We start from the raw sequence: 25,184 nt of genomic DNA on the forward strand, positions 1-25,184 counted from the left end.
GACAGCATCTGTTTTACAGAGCACTGTGGCAATGGTAAGAGAGAGTAAGAATTTGGCCTCTTACCTTTCTACCCCTTTCTCAGACTCCTAACAGAATCACTTGCAGGGGGAAGATGTCACTTTTTTTTCTAATTTAACACACCACAGCCTTCTTTCCCACATGCCTCCTGACAGATACAAACTCTCCTGCTTTGACAGAACCTTCCAAGGATCAAAGAAAAGATCAAGCTGGAGGTGGAAACAAAAGTTTTAGTGTTTTTATACCCTCTTCCTTTTGACTTCATCCGAATGATTAAATCTGAGGCAAAACAGACAGGAGTCAGTCCGAACACAGATTTTAATCCTCTTCATTTTGCTCTGTTGCCTACTGGGATGAGTTCTGGAAGGCATGCAGGGCTTTGTGGGCTCCTGAGCCTATCTGTTCCTGGCAAATTCTGCTCGTCTTTTGAAAACCGAAATGTTCTGTTCAGACATTGCTTACTTGGCAACAGACTGCTCTATGTTTACCATTTATTGATTTTTGTTCACTGGAACTATAGAGAAGATACATTTCAGTTTCAAAGTCGTCCCAGAGGACACTGGCAGGTTACAATCACTTATACTGTAAAAAAGCTTCATGTTAATTGACTCTATATTTACATATTTTGAATGCATATTTTAATCTGTTTTACATGAATAAGTCCTCCACAATGAAGATTTCATTTCCTTTTTTAAAACAACATAACTACTTGCCTTATTTGAAGAGACAAATCTCTTCTAAATTGTTCTGACCTTTCCTATCATCCTTTCTTAAAGTGGAAGCTGTTTCTGCCTTCTCTGTTCAGGAATTTCTTATCTTAAAAGCAAATGGATGAACTCAACTTCAAACTGAAACCATTCCATTGTGCTCTTTCTAGTTGGGCAAGTCACCCATTCTGTCTGCATTTGAAACAGCCAAATTCTTGACTTGCTCAACTATATTATTTTTAGTCTAAACAGACAAAAGGCTGAGAATAGATCAGCTTCAGCAGTAAACTGAAAAAGGTCCTTGGTCAAACCCAGAAAGACATCAAGATATTCTAGACTTATAAAATAGGAAGGTCAGAACACTGATCTTGCAAAGAGCAGAACTGACTGAACATGGCACACCTATATTTTAGCAGAAATACACTTGGCTTCTGAGCATCCTATTGCTGTTCAATATTTGTCCTCAACTTTGCTAAAGTTTTGTTCTCCTGTACAAATCTTTCATTTGAAACTTTCAAAGACAATCTGCATTAATATGAGACAAGTTCTTAGCCAGCTCCAATTTCATCATCATCAGTTCAGGTCTCAGTCAAGACAAAACTGAGACTTAAACAAAATAACAGCATAGTCTTCAGCCTCAGTGATTCAGTTTTAGGTAAAGAAAGTTTTCATTAGTAATGATCTCTACTTTCATCTCCCAATGCTCTGCTGTTCTCCAAGACCACTACAAATATTAAAAACCAGCTGTGTTAGGTTCTGAAAACAAGACAATGCTTTCCTCAAAGTACTTTACTTCCTTTGCATAGTACCCATGCATTTCTATTCAATATTAGCCCATACAGAACATGGCTGCTAGCAGAGAAAAATGCCTCCATCCTAAGGTGAAATCCTAATGTGAAAGCAGCATCTTAGAGATTTCAATTTGCCAAACACCACATTTAAAGCACTGCAATAAAGCAATTAAGTATATTCATAGATGTGAAGGCGGCAGCTGTGTGTGTTATCATCCCATTTCTTCCTTTTCAAATCACTCTGATATTCCTCTAGCAAATATATGTACTCCGGGGGCTTATCTGTTACTGTTCTATAACTTTCCAGCACCTTTTAACAATGTTCTTTTGTGTTCTGAATTACACTCTGCAGAAATTGCATCCTGCAACTGAGACAGATCAATTCAATTCATTATTGTGAATCTATATTCACATATTTTCTATAGCATTTAATGATGTAAGCCTTTCCAATTGTTATTTTTAAGCATAACAAGGCCCTGTATTTCTGGTCATTAGTATGTGCAATATTCATAGCAGTTTTTATTACAATTAGGAACTACTTGATATTCCCATGACCAATTCAGTAAAAACATAGGTGCATCAAATTAAAAAGTTAAATATAGGCAAACACTCAACAACTGGTGACAAGGAAATGCAATGGAACAGTTACAGTTTGTATTTTTTTTTCAAAAGTGATTCTAAGATCATAGCAACATCAGAACAGAATATAGTAGCAGAGTGCATATGGAATTTAATTTTGAATGATATTGAAAGGTCATAACAGAATTGCTCAGCTCATATTTTTCTGAAGATAACATGTGTGAACTAGTTATTGCCTCCTTTTAACACATAATGACCTTGTCCATTGATTTAATGAGAAAATTATACATGCAGCACTCAGATTCAAACTCTTCAGAATTAAAGATATACTAAAAGAAAGAAAGAAAAAAAAAAATGCATGAGTTTGAGACCTCTCACTTGCAACCCAAGCATCTAGCAGAAGAAAGCCCAGAAATACCAACTCAGTGACCTGTGGAGCCTTCATTACGACACATGCCAGAGCAGAGGGGGGGAAAAAAAAAAGCTGTGCAAGAGCTCATTCTACCCCAGGTGCACTGACCTTATTAATGTGATGTAATGTGAACAATGCATAGGGTTAAAGTGACAAATGACATATGCACTGCTGATAGCAAGAAATGGAAAAAAGATGAGTCTAAAACACTGAACTGTAACTTGAGAAGATTTTTGTCACCTTAACTACACTAAAGATGCTCAACCTGTGTAACAGACATGTCTCCCAAAGAAACATTAATTTGTTCATTAAGTCTTATTTCAATTTTCTATTAATTTTAGAATTTTAATTGATCTCCTCCATTCCTATAACAAATATTGAAGCCTGACTCCACTAAATAATCTCTTCTAATGCTTAAAAGTGGAGAAATGAATAAGAACTCCTGATGCTCTTTCTAGCTCTTTATAGCCATTGAATAGCTGATTGTGTTTCCTTTATTCTTTACGCCTTTAGGCATCTAAAAATTGCTAGTATTCAGAAGATTTGAAACTTGTGTTAATAGGCCCTGTAAGACAAAGCTAAATATAACAATATAATCCACATTTGCTTTCCCCTGCTTCCGACATGAAGTTGAAGAAATAAAGTTTGACATACAGAATTTTAGATAGATTGATAATTGCTCGAATATTACTCTTCTTGCTTAAGAGAGAAATCACCAGTAAGGACATGTGAGAGAACTGCTGCCCGATTCAAACAGGCAGAAAACTAGTTAGGAAGTGGAAACATACACTAAAGAGTATGCTTCAAAAGCTTTGTCATTTTATTTTGTATCTGATGTGATCAATCTTCCTCATCTACTAGCCATGTATAAAACAAAAAAACAAACTGTCATGGCAAACAAAAAAGTCCTGGCCTGAGTGGCATCTGCATTCAAGTGATAGAGCTCATGGTCCCCATGGCTGATGCCACCGTGCCAAGGTAGAACCAACCACACGCTGTTTGATGCCATGGGGTGACTACTCTTTGGCTTTGGCCAGACATTTGAAAAAGCAGCTTTAAAACAGTGATTTACCACCCCCACCCCCACCACCCCTTCCCTTTATTTCTTTGATTATGTTTTGGTTTTTTATTCCAAAAAGACTGAGACAGTGATGAGATCAGAGACTTCTGAAGAGGAACATTTCCACAGGGACACAGCCCACTCCCCCCAAGGGAATCCACTGGAGGCCCTCGTGGCAGATAAGATTTTTTTAACAATCAACTTTAAGAATTGCTTTATGAATATTACATTATACTAAATATACAAATTAAATCTGAAGCTTGACTAAAACAACTGGATACTGAATTATTTTTTTGCTTTGGAAAAAACTGAGAAGATGAAGAAACTGAACGCTACTGAATTTATGTTGGTCTTTGTGATATTCCCCTCTGCTTACTTCAGATAAATTTGCTCATAAGAATTTGGAAATCTTCCACGGTGCTGGTATTCAATATAACACAGAAGAAAACCAGAGGAGATAAACAGTCATGCTGATATTCTTCACAGGCATTAGCTCTATGCAAACCTGTCCTGTCCGAGTAAAAGAAACAGCTTTGTACTATCGTTTTAGGGGTCCACAGATGAGTTTCTATCTTCCAAACAACCACAGTGTGGCACTGTGGCATTCTAACTGTAAATATATATCTATTTCCTTAGAGCTAGACAACAGCCAACGAAAAAATAAAACAGAAAAGCACACATGGTGGATGACAGGTCCTCTAAAACACCTATTTTGTTCTACAGCTCACTCTCCATCAGTCTACTTTAGTTGCAATCACAGACACAGCCAGGCTCCCATTCTACAATCTCCTGGGGTCCCATTTCACATGAATGCTTGTGAAAGCAAGGGTGCAGTAGAGTGCTGGGTTACCCACAGGAGCTACTGAGGTCTGTGTTTTGGGATCGTGGAAAAGGTGGAAAGGGAATACAGAAGGCTTCATCTATTTAGTTCTGAAAAAAAAAAAAAACCAAAAACAAAAACCAAAAAAACCCAAAAAAACAACCCCTATACTATCAGTACAGTTTTGTATTCAGTAAAAGACTTCTGACAAACTAATATTTTCTATCAGGAAAAAACCCAAGTAAAATACAAAAAAACACACCCTCAACATCCACATGTGAAAAAATGCCCTGACCTGCTCCAATAAATATTTTTGTAACATTACACAACATTTCAAAAAGGGCTTTTTGACTCTGAAGCAAATTGGCACATGAAGACCATGGGATGAAACAAAGCAATTATTTAACATTCACAAAGCAGTTTAAAAAAAAAAAAAAATTCATCAGTGAGACTGCAATAAACTCTTTAGTGACAGAAAAATTTAGATGTTTTATTGACTGGTGTGTAACCAAACCTTCCAAAGTTTGTTTGGTGGGTTTTTTCTATCTTAAAATAAAAGACCATGAAAGGCTGCAGCAGTTGAGCCCTCTCTCTAAAGGCAGTGTGAATTATCATTAAGCTATCTTGGGGTCTGCCACACTTACCTCATGGCTTTCAACTGAAATAGTGATCAAGCCAGGCTCTACTGAATTTTTACAATTAAAGTTTCAAGGTGACATGCTATGGCATAACATTAAGCATAGATTTCATTTGTCCTTCATTAATAATCAACCTTACAGTCAAATATCCATTAACATGAACTGCATAATAAAATCAACAATTTCAAATTAATTCCCATATGAACAAAACATTTCAAATGCTTAATATTTCACACTCCTCTCTCACCAGATACAGTTCAGTAGCATTCCAGGTCTTTGAAATCTTCATAATGCTTTTTATCTTTCAAAATGAAACATTTTTCCTAAACTTTGATATCATCTTTATTACTTTAAATCTGTGCCAAGTCAATTCCCTTTCTGGATTACATCTGTCCTCTATCTCCTTTACCGTTTAGCAAACAAAATCCTTCCTTTGGATCTCAAAAACCCAACACTTGTCTAAATGAAGCTAGTAGAACCAGGTACTAAGGGCAGCCCTCCTCTGCTCATAGGCTGGCATGTACAATAAGCAAAGATTCAGAGAAAATGCAGAAACCAAGCAAAATCAGCAGCTGGCTTTCTATACATATAGCTTGAAGTGGCAATGTATGGTCTTTAGAATCAGACACTGGTGTATTGAAAAATTACAAAAATAACCCTTCAACAAGGTAAATTTATCCTTTTCACTAGCCTTTAGATGTGCTATCTTTTCCAAACAAAAGGAATTCAGTCTGGTAACCTAGTGCTTGTAACCTAGTGCTATTCTATTCAGAAACATTAATATGTTCATCTCCAAAGAACAAAAATCTCAGTCATTATTATTAATAATGAAATTTTTACCAGTTGTGACTTGAGCCTCAAGATTTCAGAATTTAACTACTTTTCATGGATGTAGGAAGTGTGATTGCTTATATTTTGCAGAGGTGACTTTGTCATACTTTAAATCTGTGCTTTTTGATGTTAACTAACTTCCTATAAAAACCTGTGACTGCCAGATAAGCAGGCTTTTACCTGAGAGAAGCTAAGTCTGATAAGTGAGGTGTTTGATTAAGCTCAACTAAGATTAGGAGAAAGTTATTGATGCCTTATCTCAAAAAGACTATGCAGTTAGACAGCTATCTCAATAAGAAGCTGTCCTTTTTCTCAGCCTCAGACAAAGCCAGAATCTAGCCATTTTTAATCCAATCCACTTACACAATTCAGACAATACTATTCATTTACTATAGTTCAAGTTGCAACACTCCTATAGCAGATTAAAGCCAGTATTTATGATGACATCCAGAACAGTACATATGGAATTCTCAGGCATTAAATATTTTAGACAAAAAAGATTTCTTAGTACTCCTCCACCCTGAGAGGAAAGCAGATGATTTCTGAAGTACTGCTTCCATCACACAGTACTCCTCAGAACATGATGCAGAATAACTTCCCAGTACTTGCTGAAACCTATTGCTTTAGGCTGTCATTCATGTCCTAGGAATTACAGTGCCATATTAAGCATTTGCATTAAGATCATTAATATTTTGAAGAGGGACATAGAACCTGAGCAAATGAAAAAACTGCAATCATAAAACACATACACAGTCTTTGTATGCACCATTTTGCAGTGGAAGTAGCCATGCATGCCCTCTCTGCACTACTGTGTTTTGGGGGTGTTATTTTTTAAGTTTGAAAGTCTCCCATTGCCCAGACAGTATCTGCAACACTTGGAGAAAAGAATCCTGGATCCTAGGACTGTTTTATGAAAAAATTTACAGTGTTGGAAGTGAAGAATGGAACAGAGTAAAAGACCCTTATCTGCTATGTTGCATGACCACAATGCTTCCTCTCTACAGCCCATGGTGTCCTAAAAATGAATCCCAAAAAGTGGTCTGCACACCTGCATTATCAGGACTCCTTCCATGTCACATACCCTGAAAAAGCTGCTGGAAGGGCAGGGATCTTCTTGTTGCATCTCATATCAAGGTGCCCAGGTCTCAAAATGGTGTTCATCTAAGGAGCAGTTCTTGACTGCAGACTTTAGTATGCGTTCCAGTGGCCCCTGGCCTCTAGGGAGCTTACTTTATTATTGCTGGAATGATGTGAGACCAGTTTCAGAATTTTATTGAACTTGACCTTCTCTCTCTATTTCTCTAAATTGCCTGACACACTGCTGCAAATATACAGACTTACTCAAGAAATTGTAATTATCAACATGCATGAAACTGGAGACATAATTTGCACTTGTTCATCACAGCATTTCATTTCCATGCTGTTGTACTTTTTCTCAATTTAATTGAGTTACTATGCTGCAAATTGGAGTTCCATAACATTCCTGCTTTGTTGTTCTAGCTGAAAGCAATCATCTATGAGGTATCCCACTGAAACAGCTCCATTCTTGCTGTAAGGGATATTTAACTTTTCCTGCTAATCCTGACTGCATTAGCTAATTTAACAAAAGTTTAGCACTAGTTCGGAATTATTTCCCAGGTTATACCTACTTCCAACATACAAAAATGAATGTTACAAATTCTCACAGCCCTAATATTGTAGCTATCTGTTCTGAATAGACTTTTGAGATCATAATGACTGGTAAAAAAAAATACAGATAAGATCTCTGGAAGTTGTACAGGTAAGCAAAGTAAATAAAGCCAGGTAGCACTGTATTATCCAGCACAAATATGCATGTTCCTCAAATATAAAGTATTGATTTGCTACTGTTACAAAATCTTTCCTTCAAGCACTACTGGCTTAAAGCCCTTTCTACAGTAACACTGATCAAATACAGCACTTTCCCACACAGTGAATAAAATTATTCCTCTAAAAATTACAGTACTCCAGAGGCAAGTCATAAAATCATCACAAAACAGACAAATTACACGTAAAATTAAAATAATACGCCGGAGGCTTCTGTACCTATGAATGCCTTTTTGTTTTTTATTCCCCAAACTTCTCTTCTACTGGATCAGGCAGAACTGTGTTTTGCTTCCATGAATTTTTAATTTGACTATCAAATTTGTGGCAAATTCTTTCTACATCTTTCCTATGCATACTTAAAAACATCTTGCTGAATTTGTACAGCTGTACTGACTAAAGGAGACTCAGAACTCCAGATGAAAGCATCTAATTTCACCTTTCAGTAAATACACATGCTTTCCTTGGAGGTTTTGTTTCGGCAAGTCAGGATATTCACTTTTCAAATTTCTTTCACTTGCTTCATTCAGTAAATAACAGGCTGTAGGGCTCACATGCCAGCAACTTTATGCCTTGAAGTTAAAAACAAAAGTCATCCGTGAACCACTTTACCATTACTAAGAAATGCACTACACGCAGGTTATCAACTCCACATGTAGTATTAAGAGTTGTACATCTAGGTATTCTACAAGAAATAGTTCTTCTGAATAGAATATCATTAACTTTACAGCACCAAGCGGGCTTTGTTTCCTGGTAAGACTTTTCTAGAAAGCAGCCATTCTTTTGGTAGAATCATTGTGGTGGCAGTTTTTAGAACTACCAGGGACTTTCTATACAGCATGGGGTGGTACTAAAGTACTGTAAAGAACACAAGAGATATCTGTACTGCTTATCTGATGAACACAGTTTAGGCTTATTTTTTCAATTTTTAAATTTTTTTTTTTCCATACGGAATAGAAAGAAGTTAACTTCTTTTGAATCAAACAGTAACCATTTTGTTTAGTGTGAAGAAACTATTTTGGACGGTCAACATGTATCTAGGGAAGCCTTGAGATAGAATGGAAGACAAATTGACCAAACATTGATTTATAACAACAGTCAGCCAAAGAAGGCAGGCACATGAAAACGGGGCAAGCAGAGTGTGAAACAAAAACCTGAACTGTCAGGAAACTGAAAGAACAACCAGATGCTTTCTGCAGTGACATAAATTGAAGTAGAAGTCACCAGGCAGACATAAGCAATGCTACCACAACAACACGTAAATAATCTGACATACTCTAAAAGAGTTGTTGTGAGGAGCTGAAACCAACTGCTGGTTGCATAAATCACATCTACTCTCAGATACTAACAGGCTAGAACGTGCATTCTGCAGAGACTGGAAACTATGTAGCAGAGCTGGAGCATTCTCTCCTGCTACAAATGCCATCTAGAACAACTAAAATGTAGTATTTAGGGTGTGAAATGTTGCTGGTACTTCTCTTTCAATTTATCCCCAAGAGTCATCACCCCAGCATTACTGTTAATGCTTTCTGCATCCAGATGAAGAAACTGGTCATGTAACAACTAGAGAGGACACAAATAAACGAGCAGGTTAAAGCTACAGAAGCAATGCTCTTTAGGGTACATACCAAAGCATTACATGATGGATGAGTTTGTATTACATTCTACAGGTAACTGTAATTTTATTGTTCCTGTATGTCAACAGGAAACTATCACTTCGTAATAAGTTAAAATAACCCGTCCTCCATGTTTCAAAGCATGGAAGTGATATATTTTGGGTACTTACCACATTGCCATTTAATCTAACTTCTGAAATAATGATATCATTAGTAACACTCAAGATCAACACTTTCAAGGACAGAAACACTGATTTTGAAAAGAATATCTCCAAAATCCAAGATCTACGTGAAACACCACCACTGGCTGCCATGCTCTCATTAAGTCTACTTAACTTGACCTACAGTATTTTAATATTTAAAATTATTATTTTTATTTTATAAAGATTTATATTATGGGAATTTTAACATCTCTAATTTACCTAAAATATAATCTTTAAGCTCTTTACAAAAGGATATTAATCAATTAAATGAAGTAGCTGTTAGCTGTGTGCTTGTTTAACAAGGCAAAATGAAAAAATCCACTTATTTTTCTCAAATAATACAAACCCAGAGAAAGGCATTGGACTCTGCAGGGAAACATCTTTTCTCAGAAAACTTCAGCTCAGTCAACAATAGAAAAGAGTAACATGATACTTGGATATAGCTCATCTTCTTTTTCACTTGTTTACTTTGTCCATGCTTTAATATCAGAAATAAATTATAGTTTTTCCTTTGACTTTTTCATATAAAAATACAAATATATGCAAAGGATTATTGGAGAAAAGAACGTACAGCAACCTTATCACATTTTAGTATTACAGAACCTTTTTCACCTTGCCAAAAAATATACACTCCATGGAGACATGAAGCAAGAAAAGGTAAAAAAAGGATACTGTATTGAGGAGTGAAATAAAGGTCAGTAAATCACAAGAGCATTCCTATGTCAAGACTGAGTCACAGGGTAAATTACTCTGAGTGCCACATAGTACCTACAGAAAGTCGTTTAGAGACTTAAAACCTTTACAAAGTGGTCTGCTGGAAAAGGGTGGAAATCAAAACTATGAACTCAACAACTTCTAAAGAGATAACAATTAAAAAGATACCAATATATAGCTTGAAAATATTTACAAAAAGAAAAGAAGCAGCACATACTAATTTTGTCAGCTTTCTATAGGAATCCATTTAGTACACGGTCTTTAGTGGAATGTTTTCCACTGGATGGAAACTTCTCAGAACACCCAGGAGAGCAAACAAAGGCTCCCTTACCCCACCACCCCAAACTAAAAATAACTCCACCTTCTACTGAGACAGCCTTGTGACACATCTTCTATTCCTTGTTGTCTGCTTGACTACTTCCATTTTGTCATCAGGTTTTTTCAGGCAAGCAAAATGTACAGTTTGTTTGTATTGTTCTCTTCCACTTTATAAAATGTATTGAAAGATTTGCCTTTACAAAAGGTTTTATGACAGCATAAAATGGTGATCTTATTCTTGCACTCAAAAGAGATGAAAGGTAGTACAACATGCCCCAACCTGAAACTCAGCACAGAAAAAAGAATCAGCAGAAAATCAGGCTTTTTGTCACTTAGTCTTCATCACCATTTTGCCTTCCATGTTTATATAAACATAAGGATACTTTGAAACAATGCAAAGAATAGATTTTCAGCTTCTGTTACTCTTAGATGCACAAGACAGACTTCATTTTGTAGTATTAACCTGAAAGAATAACTCCCAGTAGGTATTTCTGGTTATCAGTTATTAATATATTCGTTTTATCAAAATGTAATACTTGCCTTAAAAAAGAAAAGGTAAATGGAAACACAGAGGGTTCATTTTGGGGGTAGATGTAACACTGCTCTGCTTTCTGAAATACTACCCTCTTGTAGTAGCTTTTTTTTTTTTCCTTCTGTGTGGCATTCAGAACAAAATTCCACAATGGCAAATCTCAAGTTTATACTTTCATCTGGCTTTTCTGTTGACAGTACCAATTTGTATTCCCATTGGGCATAGCTAGTTTTCCTCCATTCTATTGACTTTAAAACAGATTATTCATGCAGAGCAGTATGGACAAGATTATAGACCTCACTTAAAACACTTAAAATCTTAATCCACTGCCATTCATTCAAAAAGGTATTTAACTACTCGAAGTAGTTATGTCTGTGCTTACCAAATGTGATGTTACTCAAAAAGGATACTGTATTTTCCCAAGTAACACTAAATACTACGGGTTCTAATGTCTCTAAAGCAATTTCCTTGCTTTGCATTAAAAATATTTTAATGATCTAGATTTTGACACATTGACAGAATCTCTGCCAAGCAGATTCAGATAGTTCAAATTGCATCTCTTCACGCTGGAAATCTTACACAGCCTTTTTATTTTATTTCTACTACTGAAATAAAGTCTGAAAAGCTTCCACTAGTGCTGCTTTATAATAATAATGTTTATTATTCCCCACTTTTCTTCAGCACATATTAACTAAAAAAATAACTAATAATTTTGTGAGTACTAAAAACTGCAAATTGACAAGTGTTTGGGTTTTTTTCCTAATCTCTAGATTATTCCTAGGAGGACTTGAAATTGTTGAGGTAAATCTTAAATAAAAAAAAAATTCAAATGTTCTAAGTTTTAGCGTTGTCCCTGTTTGTTTAAAAGCAGGAGATCAGAAATGCAGCACATGTTAACATGCAAAGGTTTCTGGATGCTTATTTTGTAACCACTTCATTATTTTAAATGAAAGAAAGCACCTGGATGAGTGCTAACAATGGAAAAATAATTTTTATCTCAGTTACTCAAACACTAAAAATAAACAGTTTGCCTGAAGTCAATCAGGCAAAGATTTGTAAGATTACAAATAGATACACACACAGAACCTTCTAACTGCAGCTAATCAAGGAAATTGGAAAGGCATGATTCTTCTTGACTAGTGAAATCAAACCCCATAAAAAAACCAAAAAACCCCACAAATGGAAGCATAAAATCGCATAATACAACAGCCTTCAACATATTCCAAACAATAGAAAGAAAAGAGGGTCTTAATTTTTTCCTGAATCAGCACACAGTTAATTTTAACAAAGGATAAAATTTCTCATGGGGACAAAATCTTTTAACAAGTATAATACAACATTAAAAACTCAACAGTCCCAAACCTAGTTTCAAACAGAGGAATATAAAGTAACTCAGATAAAGTAAATTGGATAGAAATAAAAGCACATTTAAAGTCTTCAAAATCTCTGTTATTAAGATTAGCATGCTGGTATAACAGATCCATCATTTCTGCATTACATAGCTTTCTAAAAAGATACATCATATTCTTACTAAACTTATTTAAAATTCAAAACAAATATTAAATTATGATCAAGACATTACCAGAAGGCAGATATCATTTCAGTTTGGATTTTTAGAGGATAATTATTTAGCTACCTTCTCCCCTTAGTCTTCCTGTGAAGTCCAAAGGTATATTCTGAGCAATCAGAAGGACTCAAGGAATTGTTCTGTATCTAAAACATACTTCAGACATAGGTGTAGAGGAAGAAAAGCTACTTTAGTGAGCTCCTCTTATTAGTTACTTCTTTTAAGTGAAAAAGCATTCCTAAGTCAATAGATACCACCAACAGATTTTAAACTCAGTAAACTAATTCTAATGAAGATTTATTTAGTTTTCAGCTTTATGGGCTTTTTAGATGCATGTCTTGCTGTCAGTAGAGCCAGTTGCCAAGACTGTCAAAAATTCGTCGACTGAGGAGTAAGCAGCAAGTTTGTTAATTACTGGGATTAATTTAATGAACCTACTCTCATTAAGCTTTATGAGCCATGCTGTCAATAGGAGTGTGTGGAACTGCAACAGTAACAGTCATGTCATGAGGCAATTACAGACACTGATGAGAAATTTTGTAAGGAGAGGAATAGCAAAGCAAATGCTTTGTGGAAAACAGCATTATTACAAAACTTAAAAACAGCTAATGGAAAGAATCAAAGACAATTTCAGTCCCAAAAAGTTAGCACCACAGCATTATCTCCTCTGCAAACAGACAAGCACACGTTTCAAGCACAATGTTACACAGCAGTCCAGGCCACTCCTTTGGGGAGAAACCACACAACACCTCCATCTACTCCTGACTGAACCCTACCTGTCTTTCCATGCGGTATCCAAGTGAAATCAACTGCCACGTCAAAACATAACTCAGGGAATATAATTTAGTAAGACATTACAATACAATATTGCTTTTGAGCAATTAGTAGTTTAGATATACATTAATTTGTAGAATCATGAAGTGCACCTTACAAAGCAAACCCTGCTTCTCCCCACTGATTCAATTTACACTAGAGGAGACCAGGAAGGACACAGATCACAGCAATTACACAAAGCTGAAAAGCAATTTTTTTTTTTTTTGTCCTCTTAAATCCACAAGTTATAACCTCTAAAATGCAATAAGCTTAAGACTTCAACTAGATTTGACCAGAGGAACTTCCAGCTCCCTGCAAAATTTCCAAAAGCCCTAATGTTTCCAGCAGGAATGACACTACCTTACCTCCTTGAGAGAAAGCACCTTGAACCTATCGCTGTCTTGAAAGCAAATAGAAATTATTTTCAACATACCTATGCACTGAGGACATCAACACGGTTTCCCAGCACACTCCCAGTCCCTGCCCATGTCTGAAGACCACCATCCTCTTGCATCCTTCACCAGCCACAGCAGCAAAGGCTCTGAAGGCCTCCCCCAGCACAGCTTTATGGCTGTGAGTGCAGCTGCCTTAATCTGGTTCAGCTGCAACATACACCTGCTAAAACATGTATGCATGGAGCTTTGCCAGGAGGTTTGGGTTACAGGGAGCTGTGGGGTGGTCTCTGTGAGGAGAGGTCAGAGTCATTTGCAGCTGGTTCTGTAATGGACTTGTCTGTCATGGCTGAGTCAACCAGGAAAGCCAGTGGTGCCGCTAGGAAAAGGCATTGGGGAAAAGTAAAATGGCGCCCAGGCCGTGAGGGGACAGTTCTGTAGGCGCTGGAGTTTAGGGGAAAAGGCGGGAAAACACCCAATGCCAGAGCAGAGATCCCCTGCAGCCTGTAGAGAGGGCCAGAGGGGTTCAGTGCTTCCCTGCATCCCATGGAGAGGCTTGGTCATGGACAGATCCTGTGCCAGAGCAAATGGATGTTTCCTGAGGGAATTGCAGCCCCTGTGCTGGAGCAGAAGAAAGTGTGAGGAGGAAGGAGATGAGAGCAGCTCTTCCGGGGGGACTGCGGGCCCTGTTCCAGCCCAGGAAAAAGGAGAGGCAGAGGTGGTTTTGGTTTTGCCTCTGCTTCTCTCCGTCCAAATTGTGTCTGATTAGTGATAAATAAAGGGAGTTATCCTGGAGGCTGTTTTCCCTGTGAAGGGAATGGTAAGTGATCTTCCTGTCTTTACCCTGGCCTGCAAGGTTTTTTGTTTTCCTCCCATCTGACCGAGGCTGGGGGGCAGCTGGCAGCGCGCCAAGGTCAACCCACCACAATATTAATGAATTATGTACTGAGACACAAGTGCAATGGTCTTCCCTGAATTGTATGTGATAGGCGACCATTCTAATAATATGACTAATTAGCATTTGCAGTAGCAATTACTATGTAGAAATTATGCATGAAAAATATGTATTCTGTTTCCTTGAAAAGCTGTTTATTATAAAGCTTTCATATCTTTCTTTTCTTCCAGAGAAAGTACTTAGATGAAAGTAAAAAAGGTACTTTTTCTAACTTCTGCCTATAAATAATTAAGCCTTGATACTAATGTTTGGATGCTTAAGGTCTGCTATTTTCTTAACTAAGACATAACATATTCTATCTAATACTGGTTTTTTTGAGAGTTTGGTACGAGTGTATTGATACTGATTAGGTTGAGCACAGTGGGAAGAAAAAGAAAATAAGTAGGTTTTAGTTTGCATATGAGGATATGAGTGGGTGGTGGAGAATAAATCTTTAAAATGGCTACCCTTCGGGAAGAAATAGATATACAGCAACATTTTTCTATTTGTCTAAATCATGTTATAGATAAGCATCTGATCCTGTAGTGAAACTGCACTAATTCCCTGCAGAAGACTGTTATCTGTGGCTTTGATCAGTACACAGATATTCAGATATTAAATACTGACAAGAAAAAAATGGACAAGTGCTACTTTTGATGCTATTTAAATACATAACTTTATGAAGTTAAATAATTTTGAATAAAGATGTTTTCCAGTTTTACAGCTAACTAATAATTAGCTACTCAAATACATTTGAAGAGTATGGCATCTTCTCCCTTCTCCATAAATTATTCTACAGTTGTGCTGGACTCTAGTAGGGGTTTTAAAGTATTTTTTAAAATTAAAATCTAATTTGTTTACTGTTTTGAGCTTCTACTGGATGTGTGGGTGGAATTGAGGTGGACATATTCCAAAGATCATTATGTATTTATTTATTTTAGTATTAAAATAAATACACAGAAAACGCCCTGGAACATAGAGATCTGTCTCAGAGTGTTTACACTCTAAGTTTGGATTCTGCTGCAATGCAAAACACCCTCTTAGATGATTGTACAGGTTGAAATGGTATATTCATTTGAAAGGTTTAATGTCATTATTACTGTGATAATGACATTTTCTCTGGTAAAAATAAAAATAAATAAAAAAAAGAAGAAAAAAAAAGATGGATATAGCACTTGAAGATAAGGCTAAGAGCATATATTTCAAACAAGTAGGTAAAAGCAATAAGTCTCTTCTAAACTGAAATTCTTCATGCTCACCTTGAGAAGCATGGATAGGCTCACAGGTATTTTGTATGTTCATTCTGAGAAATGGGAGGATATTAAATTTGTGTTGATCTTTGTTACACTGTTGAACAAAATGTCTTGGTCTCTGATGTCAGAGGAAAAAGGTGCTTTCCACTGTTTCATCTTTGTTACAATGTGTCTGTATATTAACTAGTGAGGTAAACCATGCTCGTAAAAATAAGACACAAATAAGAATTTATTTCCAGGGTAAAATCCTGTAGCTTCTCATAGCTGACGGGAAAGTGAAGCCATAAACCCTGATTTTCAATCCACATTTATCTGTTAATGTGTGTGTATGTGTGTGCACATTATATATATGTTAAAAAATGTAAGATGAAGAAATACTATGGACTGTTTCCTTCTGTCTGTGCTCCTCAGATGGATGTTAGACATTGGAATATAAACACCAACATGAAGAAGACAGAGGGATGTGGGGTCAAAACCCTGATAACAATAGTTCAAAACAATTCTTGGCACAGTGGAAATATGATGACTACATCTTACTTCTCTACTAATGCTGGAAGGCCAATACTAGAGGAGATCTGGGAACTTTGTTTTCATTACATCCTGCAATTAACAAATAATGGCAGAAACCTGCCATCTGTAACTTGAGATGAATTAGAAAATGACATTTTTCCCAATCTGTAGTGAAAGAACAGGGCTGGAACACAAAAGGCTATCAGTAGATGTGTGTACACATTTCCTTATAAACATAGTTTTAAAAAATGTTAATTAAGAATCACTGCATGCCCTAGAACTTCTGTACTAGTGACGGGTAAACTGAGATTATTCTTGCTTTGTATGAAAATTCCCTGCCTCTAATCAAAAATAATTATCTCGCATTATTTAATGAGTCATGCCAATCCTGCTGATTGTCTCAGCAAAAGGTTAGCATGGTAATTTATTTCTGCTCTTTCACTGCTACCTTAAAGCTCAGATGTGTTTCAAGTATTTGAGGTCGCAAATGTTTCTTTCTGAAAAAAACTTGTGCAGAAGGGGGCTGTCCAAGTAAAGGAAAAAAAAGTTAATTTGAGAAAAATGACAGATCAATATTAACCTTCCACTGTTCTCTTTGTGTTTGAATTTACTCAGAAAGTGGTACTGAAATTAACTTTCAGTAAATACTTGAACTACATTTTTACTTTTTGTTGTTTGTGGGTAATGATTAGAGACTCAAAAACACTATAATAAAGGAGTTGGTGCTACCACATTTTGTCTTCATTTTGAGAAAAAATTGTTATTTTTCACTTCTTTGTGTTTTTTATCTGTTTATTACTTTTAGCTTCCTTTTTACAAGAACATAAATAGTACTTCTCACAGAAGTGTTATGATGTTTATGATATTTAAGTGTTATGATGTTATGATATGTAACATCATAAAATGTTAATAATCTAACTGAAGATTAACAGTAGGAAAAAATCTATACTCAGATGAGATCCATTTTTCTTCTCTGAAATTGTTTTGTTACTTACTTGTAAGGAACAAGTATTGTAGTACAACAAAAATAACTTTGATAGCAGGTGTAAAGAATTTATCATCAGTGGTTTTGAATCACATCCTTGAAAGCTTTCCTCATCTTAGATGGATGTAATAATTCAAAACGAAATGTTAGTTTCTGGTTATGGCCCAATTTAGCCATTATGCCAGAGAATTAAAAATACACGTTAAATTCACAGGACCATAGAATCCAGCCCTTGATCCACTACCATTACTAGACCATGGTACTGAGTGCCACATCCAGTCTCATCTTAAAAACCTCCAGAAATGGGGAATCCACAACCTCCCTGGGCAGAAAGATAAACTTTCATAAGAAAGTTTGTCTTTTCACATTTCCAGAGTATTTTTAGAGGCTTTTCTATTTAGGTTACTTTTTTCACTGTCACTGAGCTTTTCCAAGCTTCTCTCAACTAAAACATCAAATCTGTCAACATTAATAACAAGTATGCCTGTGACATAACCTCCTTCCTACTATGTTGCTGTTACTGTCTTGCCCTTTGTATTGACCATCCTGCCTTGGATATGTTTCCTCAGCATAATTCTTAACCTTACTATGCATTTCTTCTTCCAAATTATTTATAATGTAAATCAGCCAATACATCTAAAGACAGGTTAAGAACCTAATCTTTTGCTCACCTGCATTTATATCTCTAATTCCCCAAGTCTTGTCATTCATTTTTGCCCTCTGTCACTGAGATCCAATCAAGTTCTGCATCTTTAGAGCTGCTGGTAATTTGTAACTTACTGATCTTGCTGATTAGTCATCTGTATTTTTAGATTGATTTAGACAGATGAGTCTTCTGAATATTTTCACACTATATATAAAGTGATGTCTTAAATGCCCTAGTAAATTGCAGCTAGGGATTTCCCACTCAATGTTTTTCAAAAGAAGAGTTCATAAAATGTTTTCCAGTGATTTCTGTTTGCTAAATTTATCCAGATGACTCATAATCAAATAATAACCCTTCATAGGTTCTCTTACCACGGTATGTGATAACACTTTCTATTCCTTATTGTATCCAAACTCAAACTTCATTATGTGGTCCATCTATGTATAAAAAAGGAACACTCTTCTAATTTTTCCTCTCAGTTTCTGAAGTGGGATTTACAGCAGCTCTTACTCATATCTGGACCTAGGAACATTTTTTTGATCATTGACTTTCATACCAATGCAAACTTTCATTGATTCTTGAAAGGGCAAAGTGATTAGGCTAGGAGAAGCAGATTAAATAGACAATGTTATTCTGAGATCTTAGTTTATTTATAATAGCATACACATTTTCTTTAGGTAAAGCAAAGCCTGTACCTTGTTCTGAGACACTACTATTAGAAATGACATCTACTTCTCATTCACAGTTACACCTATAAAAATGGCCTTTTGTTGCTTTTGTTGTTCAGTTGCTTAAAGCCTTGTTACTCTCAGCCTTCCTCAGTCTTCTGGAGCGTAGACTATTAAAAACTTTTTAAAAGACTATGTTTTTAGCTCTTTGCTGCTTGTTCATCATCATCATCCAAAATGCATGACCTCAGGCAGAAAGATCTGACTTCTACTGAACTACAAGAACACAGGAGTGTTCCATCTTTTCTCAAGTCAATACTGACTATAGTTGTCCCATCAACTATAATGAACAATTTATGACAGGTAACATGGCAGTCATAATAATCTGCCAACCCACCAGTAAAAGTAATCTTGACTTGGTGGACCACTGAAAAATGGACTGTAAACTTTATAATCTTGTGTAACAATCAATGACTGTGACTAGACTGGGGCTGCTTTCATTAGATCTATAGATAGTGTAGATATGCTCTGCACATAATGTAAATACGAAACGTGAAAAGATAAAATTCATAAAAAATTAAGATAAAGGAAAGGGCAGCTAAAACTTACTGTAACAGGAATCCAACTATGCACTGTGTTGTCTGCTAGTTACCTAGGTTCACTTGCTTTGTGAATACAGAAAACTTGCAGAGGTTCCTTCCAAACTAAATTGTTTTATAAGCTGTCTGGAAAACCATAACCATGACTCTGAAGATGGCAGAAAACACTGTCACTAAAAAATTAGAGAAAGCTTACAGACAATACTTCTGACTGCATTGTCCCTTTTTCCCATTTTATTAAAATGAACCAATATTAGTATTATAAACTCTTCCCAAGTGAAAATGAAGAAAAGCACACAGATTTAGCTAAATTTACCTAAATTATTTGAAAATAACACGGGATTCCCTAAAGGACCTTTGAAATAATTTTTATCACACTCAAATGTTCTACACCAACAACTCTCATTTTAACCCTGGGAAAAAGAACTTGGCTTTTCTTTGTTTTTAGAAGTCTGCTAGAAATTAAAACCAAACCAACTCAAAACCTAAAAAAACCACCAACCAAACAAAAAATCCCACAATAAGCCCTGAAACTCCACAAAAAAACCCCAAGCACAGACAAATACAGTCAAAAAAAAAATGAATGTATTCTGTGGCAATCAGAATTTCAAACAATCTTTCTATTCAAATTGGTTTTTTCACTAATTTTGTAACTTTTTTTTTTCTTAGAAGACAGCTATTTACAAGAACTCTTCTGACTGTCAAGTAGAAAGGCAAGCTTTTTTGCTCATGTACATAACAGTCTTGCTAATGGGTGTATGCACAGATGCAGATGTTATTCTGCAATACTTATCACAGCTGGAAGCACTGAATATTAATCTCATTTTTAATAATAACCTTCTAATTACTTAATTGATGTATCCTACCCTGCTAAATGTGGGGGCATGGAACATCATCTGAAATGTGAGAGAATACATGTGTACACATGTTCAAATTTGCCCAATATTTGTTAAGCTAAAGTCACATTATAACTGTCCAGAAGGAAATTTATTCAATTCAGAGAGTGCAATTATAATGCCAGTAACACTCAATAATTATAAGGTTACTCATAACATCAAGTTTTAAATCAAACTTACAATATTCCTTCCTCAAGAACATGGCATTTGGAAATAAAAAGGGAAAGATGGAAACTGGAACCGAAAGAATCAACACAGAAAACCACTGAAAGACTTGTTACAAGAACAGGAAACTTCTGCTTTCACTTAGCATAAGCTACATACGTACTCCACCAGGTCTGCTTCTCCAATATTTCTACCAAATTTAATATCTTTAAAAAAAAATTATTTCCAATCAAAGATGACAATCACTTAAAAAAACCCTGACTTTTCTCACAGTGCAAACATTCACTTGACCATCACTGCTGCCCAGCCAAAATCATTGCTTTGATTTAGGTACTAGGTAGAAAAACAGAATAAATCAGAAAATATCATGTACTCCGTGTAGTTCCCTAGATGAGTATCTGTACTCAACTATGAATATAATCTTTTACTTTTTCCCAAAGTGTTCTATTTCCAAAACTAATGTTTCCTTAAAAAAAAATTACTGCACGTCACCTCAAAGTTTCTCACTACAAGTCTGTATGGCAGTTTTAGGAAAAATGCTTCTTATTTGCTCTAGCTGAATGTTTTTGCAGCTGTATCAGTGCAGAAGTCATTCCAGTTTGCCAGACTATGAACACCGGAGAAAGTTTAATCCTCTAGCAGACAGACATCTCACTCTTCTCTATGATTCCTATGCCCTTTTGTCTTTATAAAATATCTGAGAATGTATAAATAACCATAATTTTTCTCCTACCCAGTTTTTCTGGTACATTTATTTTCACTGAGGTAGCACCAATGTCCATTTCCATTGCAATTTCAGACATTATTACCTGTCTGTTTTCAAGTACCAAATATTCAAATTGAGTTTTGATGACACTGTCCTATGCAGACTTTGTCCTCCTGGAATGCTCTACATACAATTATGTGCTTTTTCCTTTTCCTGACAACGCTTAATTCATGACCACCAATTCAATTCCCAAACAGTAAGCTTGAGTTAAATAACTTTCTTTAATATTGAATTTCTTAAGCCAAATTCTCCCGAGAAACAACTCTTTCTGTTTTTTGGAGTCTATTTCTCTTCCACCCTAGAAAAAGAATAAGCCTATTCTTAAACCAGTGCTGAGATAAGTTCTGACATATTTTACCCGTCACTGATCAAGCACTTCATCTAATTAGCTCTCTAATGAACTACTCAATTGCAAAGCTACAGGAATGCTGCATCTTTTTTCTAAACTCAATGGGAAACCTTTTAAAAATCTACCACACAAGTAACAGAATTCGTCTCTTTTTTTTGCTTTTACTACCTATATGGATGGGGTATACCCAGTTGTATTGCTCCAGGTTTAGTTGCTCTTCTGTCATCTCACACAAACCTGGGTTATGGGTAGGAATGGTTCCCAAGTATCTACCTGTATGTCTCACCAGGCTCTGTCTAAAAAAAAGGGGCAGAGATAGAATAGAAGGTATTAACTGGATTAAAGTAGGTAAAATAAAAAGTAGAATTCTGTGCTTGCTGTGGAGTTGGAGCAATTAAATGTTACGTTTGATCATTCAGTGTTGGTATTTTAAGTGCTTTGTGACTAGCCCCGCAAAGAGCTTGATTCCTGTCCTTCTTCAGTAACCACTTCTTTTTGTTGTGACTTTATACCAATCCACTAGACCTGTGAGAATAAAGACTAGAGACAAAATGTCTTAAATGGAAACCCATTAATATTAGCACTAAACAGTAGCACATTGGTAGACTTCACCATTGCATGCAAATCATGTCTTGCAAACTACATCTGGCTTGCCCAATCATCAGCTTCCCAGTGAGTTCATATGGGCTGGTAGCTGGCCTGGAAGGACCCAGCTAAGCTGCCCTCTGCATATCTGACTTGGTCTCTCTGCCAAGCCACATTATCCACCTGGCTGTGCAGGCCTCTCTGTGTATTCAGGTTTGACACACAAAGGCAATAGCTCTTCCACAGAACAGCTACAAACAGCTTTTTTAATACAAACAGAACAAAACAAAACAAAAAAAACCAACACCAAACAAAAAAACTATGAGCATCAAGACCTGCTATGAAAGTTGAAGAGTATGCAGAATTTCTGAGGAGTGGGATATGCCTGAGAGTATGGCCTCTGATCCTTAAAATATCTCTTTTTTTTTTTTTTTTTTTTTTTTTTTGACTACTAATAGAAAAAAACTGTCCAAAACACCAGAATGGAGGAAATGGAGGAATATTGTTTAGGTGAATAATACCATGGAATGGTGCAAAAAGCCAGTCAAAGGCAGCTATAAAGCACACGACATGCTTAACAAGAAGCCACAGGCAAGCTTTGAGCACAAATCCCCTAATCCTATTGATCCTGCTTTGGAAAAAAAAGGAAGCTCTTCTGTGAGTCAGAAGAGAGACAATAGATAGCAGGAGCACACAGCTGGCAATGTATGCTTCAGGAAACTTAATCACGTAACCTTCTTCATTACTTGAAAAATCACTTCTGCCAATACCCAAGCCACATCCTCACTGACTGCTGCTGTTTAAGATGCTGTCAATCTTCCCATATGATTTTGTGAACCAAAGAAATTCCAAGTAATTTAAAGGTGTTGTTATAACTGTTGATAACATTACCAGAAATAGGAAATGCAGAAACAGGAAAATAAAACTTATTTCAGTCCTTTTGTTCTTGCCGTTTCTCAGTCTCCCAACATTAAAATATAAGGTTTTAATCTAGAATTGGAGTCTGACTATTTGAAACATAGTCTCATAGACATAAATCTGCTCATAGCATTCAACCAGGTATATATTTCTGTTATAAATCTAGCAAAAGTGTCTTTTTTTTTTCTTTATAGCTGCAATTATCTTTTAAAGCAGGCATTTAATTCATACAGATTATCTGGCATGTTAGAACAACTTGTTTATTTAAGTTTTCTGTAGATTCTACCACTTGGGTTTATATACATTTCCCTGAAGAATGTAGATTCTCATCCCTGAAACAACTCTTATTACTCATGTCAGAGATTACTATTGTTTTATATAGTTTGATATATCACTTAAACCACAAAGTCATAAAAACATTTATTGTTGATTCTGACTTGATTAAAAGTGTGTTCAAAAATTTCTCCCTTTGTGAGAAGGGTTTTATCAAAAGCTTTTTCTCCACCCGTACAGTGCTGTTTTTATTTCACAGAACTTGCGTAATACAAAATGCTTATCAAAATGGAGGCTGAAATAATTGTCTTAATGGCAATTTCTATTTTTATTCTGTTTCAACTGGGAAGTTATCATCAATAATCTAGATTCCTAAGTGCTGATTTCAGAAGAGGAGATTTTTAGTTCATAGAGGAAATGTAGGGAGGAGATTGTAAATACATTCTGGCCCTTGAATAAGAAGCAACAATTATCTTGTGTTGTTACAACAGCAAGGAAGCAATGAAATGTGGTTTTGATAATCATAAAATACCCTTAGCTCCCTAACTCTCAGAGAAAATAATTTGCCCTTGGGTTTCAAAATCTATGTTATTTGTGTCAAAGTCAAGATGCGTGTAAAAAAGAAAATTAAAAAAAAATCTCAGTCCTTTCTCTCTATCTACAATGAACACACACACAAAAGTAAAAAAAAAATGTAGTAATGATGAGATACTTGTTCTGCCAGGGGTACTGTGAGGAACTATTTGAATATCCAGCAAAGAAATTGGGCAATTAATTATTCCCACTTATTGTCCTGAAAGAACAGAGAATCATAAAAAATAAGGAGAGGAACAATTTGAGATGATGATTCATCTGTTTCTTGACTCTAGGCACAATCAGCAAGTGGCAAGCAACAGTATAAAATATGCATAAAACAACACCACTAAAATTTGTCTTGTTCATCTTGTGGCTGCATGTTCTTTTTTATCTTGCATTAATTTTAACTATAAATAAGTATAAAAAGCAGAAAAAATATAAGCTTGATACAATGCAAAGACAAAAAGTTCAACTGAAGGAAAGAAAACTCCAGTGCCTACAAGTGGCAAGTAGTTTAACATTCTGTCAGAAAAACTGCTCCTTCATTGCCCTCTAGTGCCATGGTAAGACACCCTCTTCAGAATCAAAAAGGCACTTATTGAATTACTATTTTCTATAGCCTACTGAAGGACTATTCCCTGCACAGATTTCACTTCTGTTTGGCAATGATGGATCAAGTGCCTCAGTAATGCTCTCTGCTGATTTTTACACCCCACAGAAACTCAGTGAGTAGTGGAGCTCCCATGAAGAAACAGGTTGGAGCTAAGATGGACCAGGAAAAGCTGACTAGGTCAGATAAACCAAAGTTTATTGTATCTCCATCATCTCATTTTGTTGTTTTATTGGGTTTTGGCTTTGTTTGTTGGTGTGGGGTTTTTTTCCTCTTTATTTTGTTAACAGGCTGTCCCAAGGGTGTCAGACATTTCTGTAACCATCTAAGAGTGCCTGGTAAAGCTGCTTATTGGAGCTGAGGCTGGATTCTAACTATACAAAAATCACATCAGCATCAGCTCTGAAATGGTTTTGAAAACTCTATTTGTTAAGTCCTTTATGCTAAAACTAAAGGAACCACACTAAGGTAAGGGAAACAAAATGGGAAAACAGCAGCTCACCAGAAAATGCGTGGATTTAATGTTTCTTTTATTTGCCCCTTTATTTGTTTTTCAAAAAATCACAATAGGGTTTCAATGAGTAATGTCCCTGGGCA

The sequence above is a fragment of the Heliangelus exortis genome, chromosome 13, assembly GCF_036169615.1.
Source record: "Heliangelus exortis chromosome 13, bHelExo1.hap1, whole genome shotgun sequence".
Taxonomy (NCBI): domain Eukaryota; kingdom Metazoa; phylum Chordata; class Aves; order Apodiformes; family Trochilidae; genus Heliangelus; species Heliangelus exortis.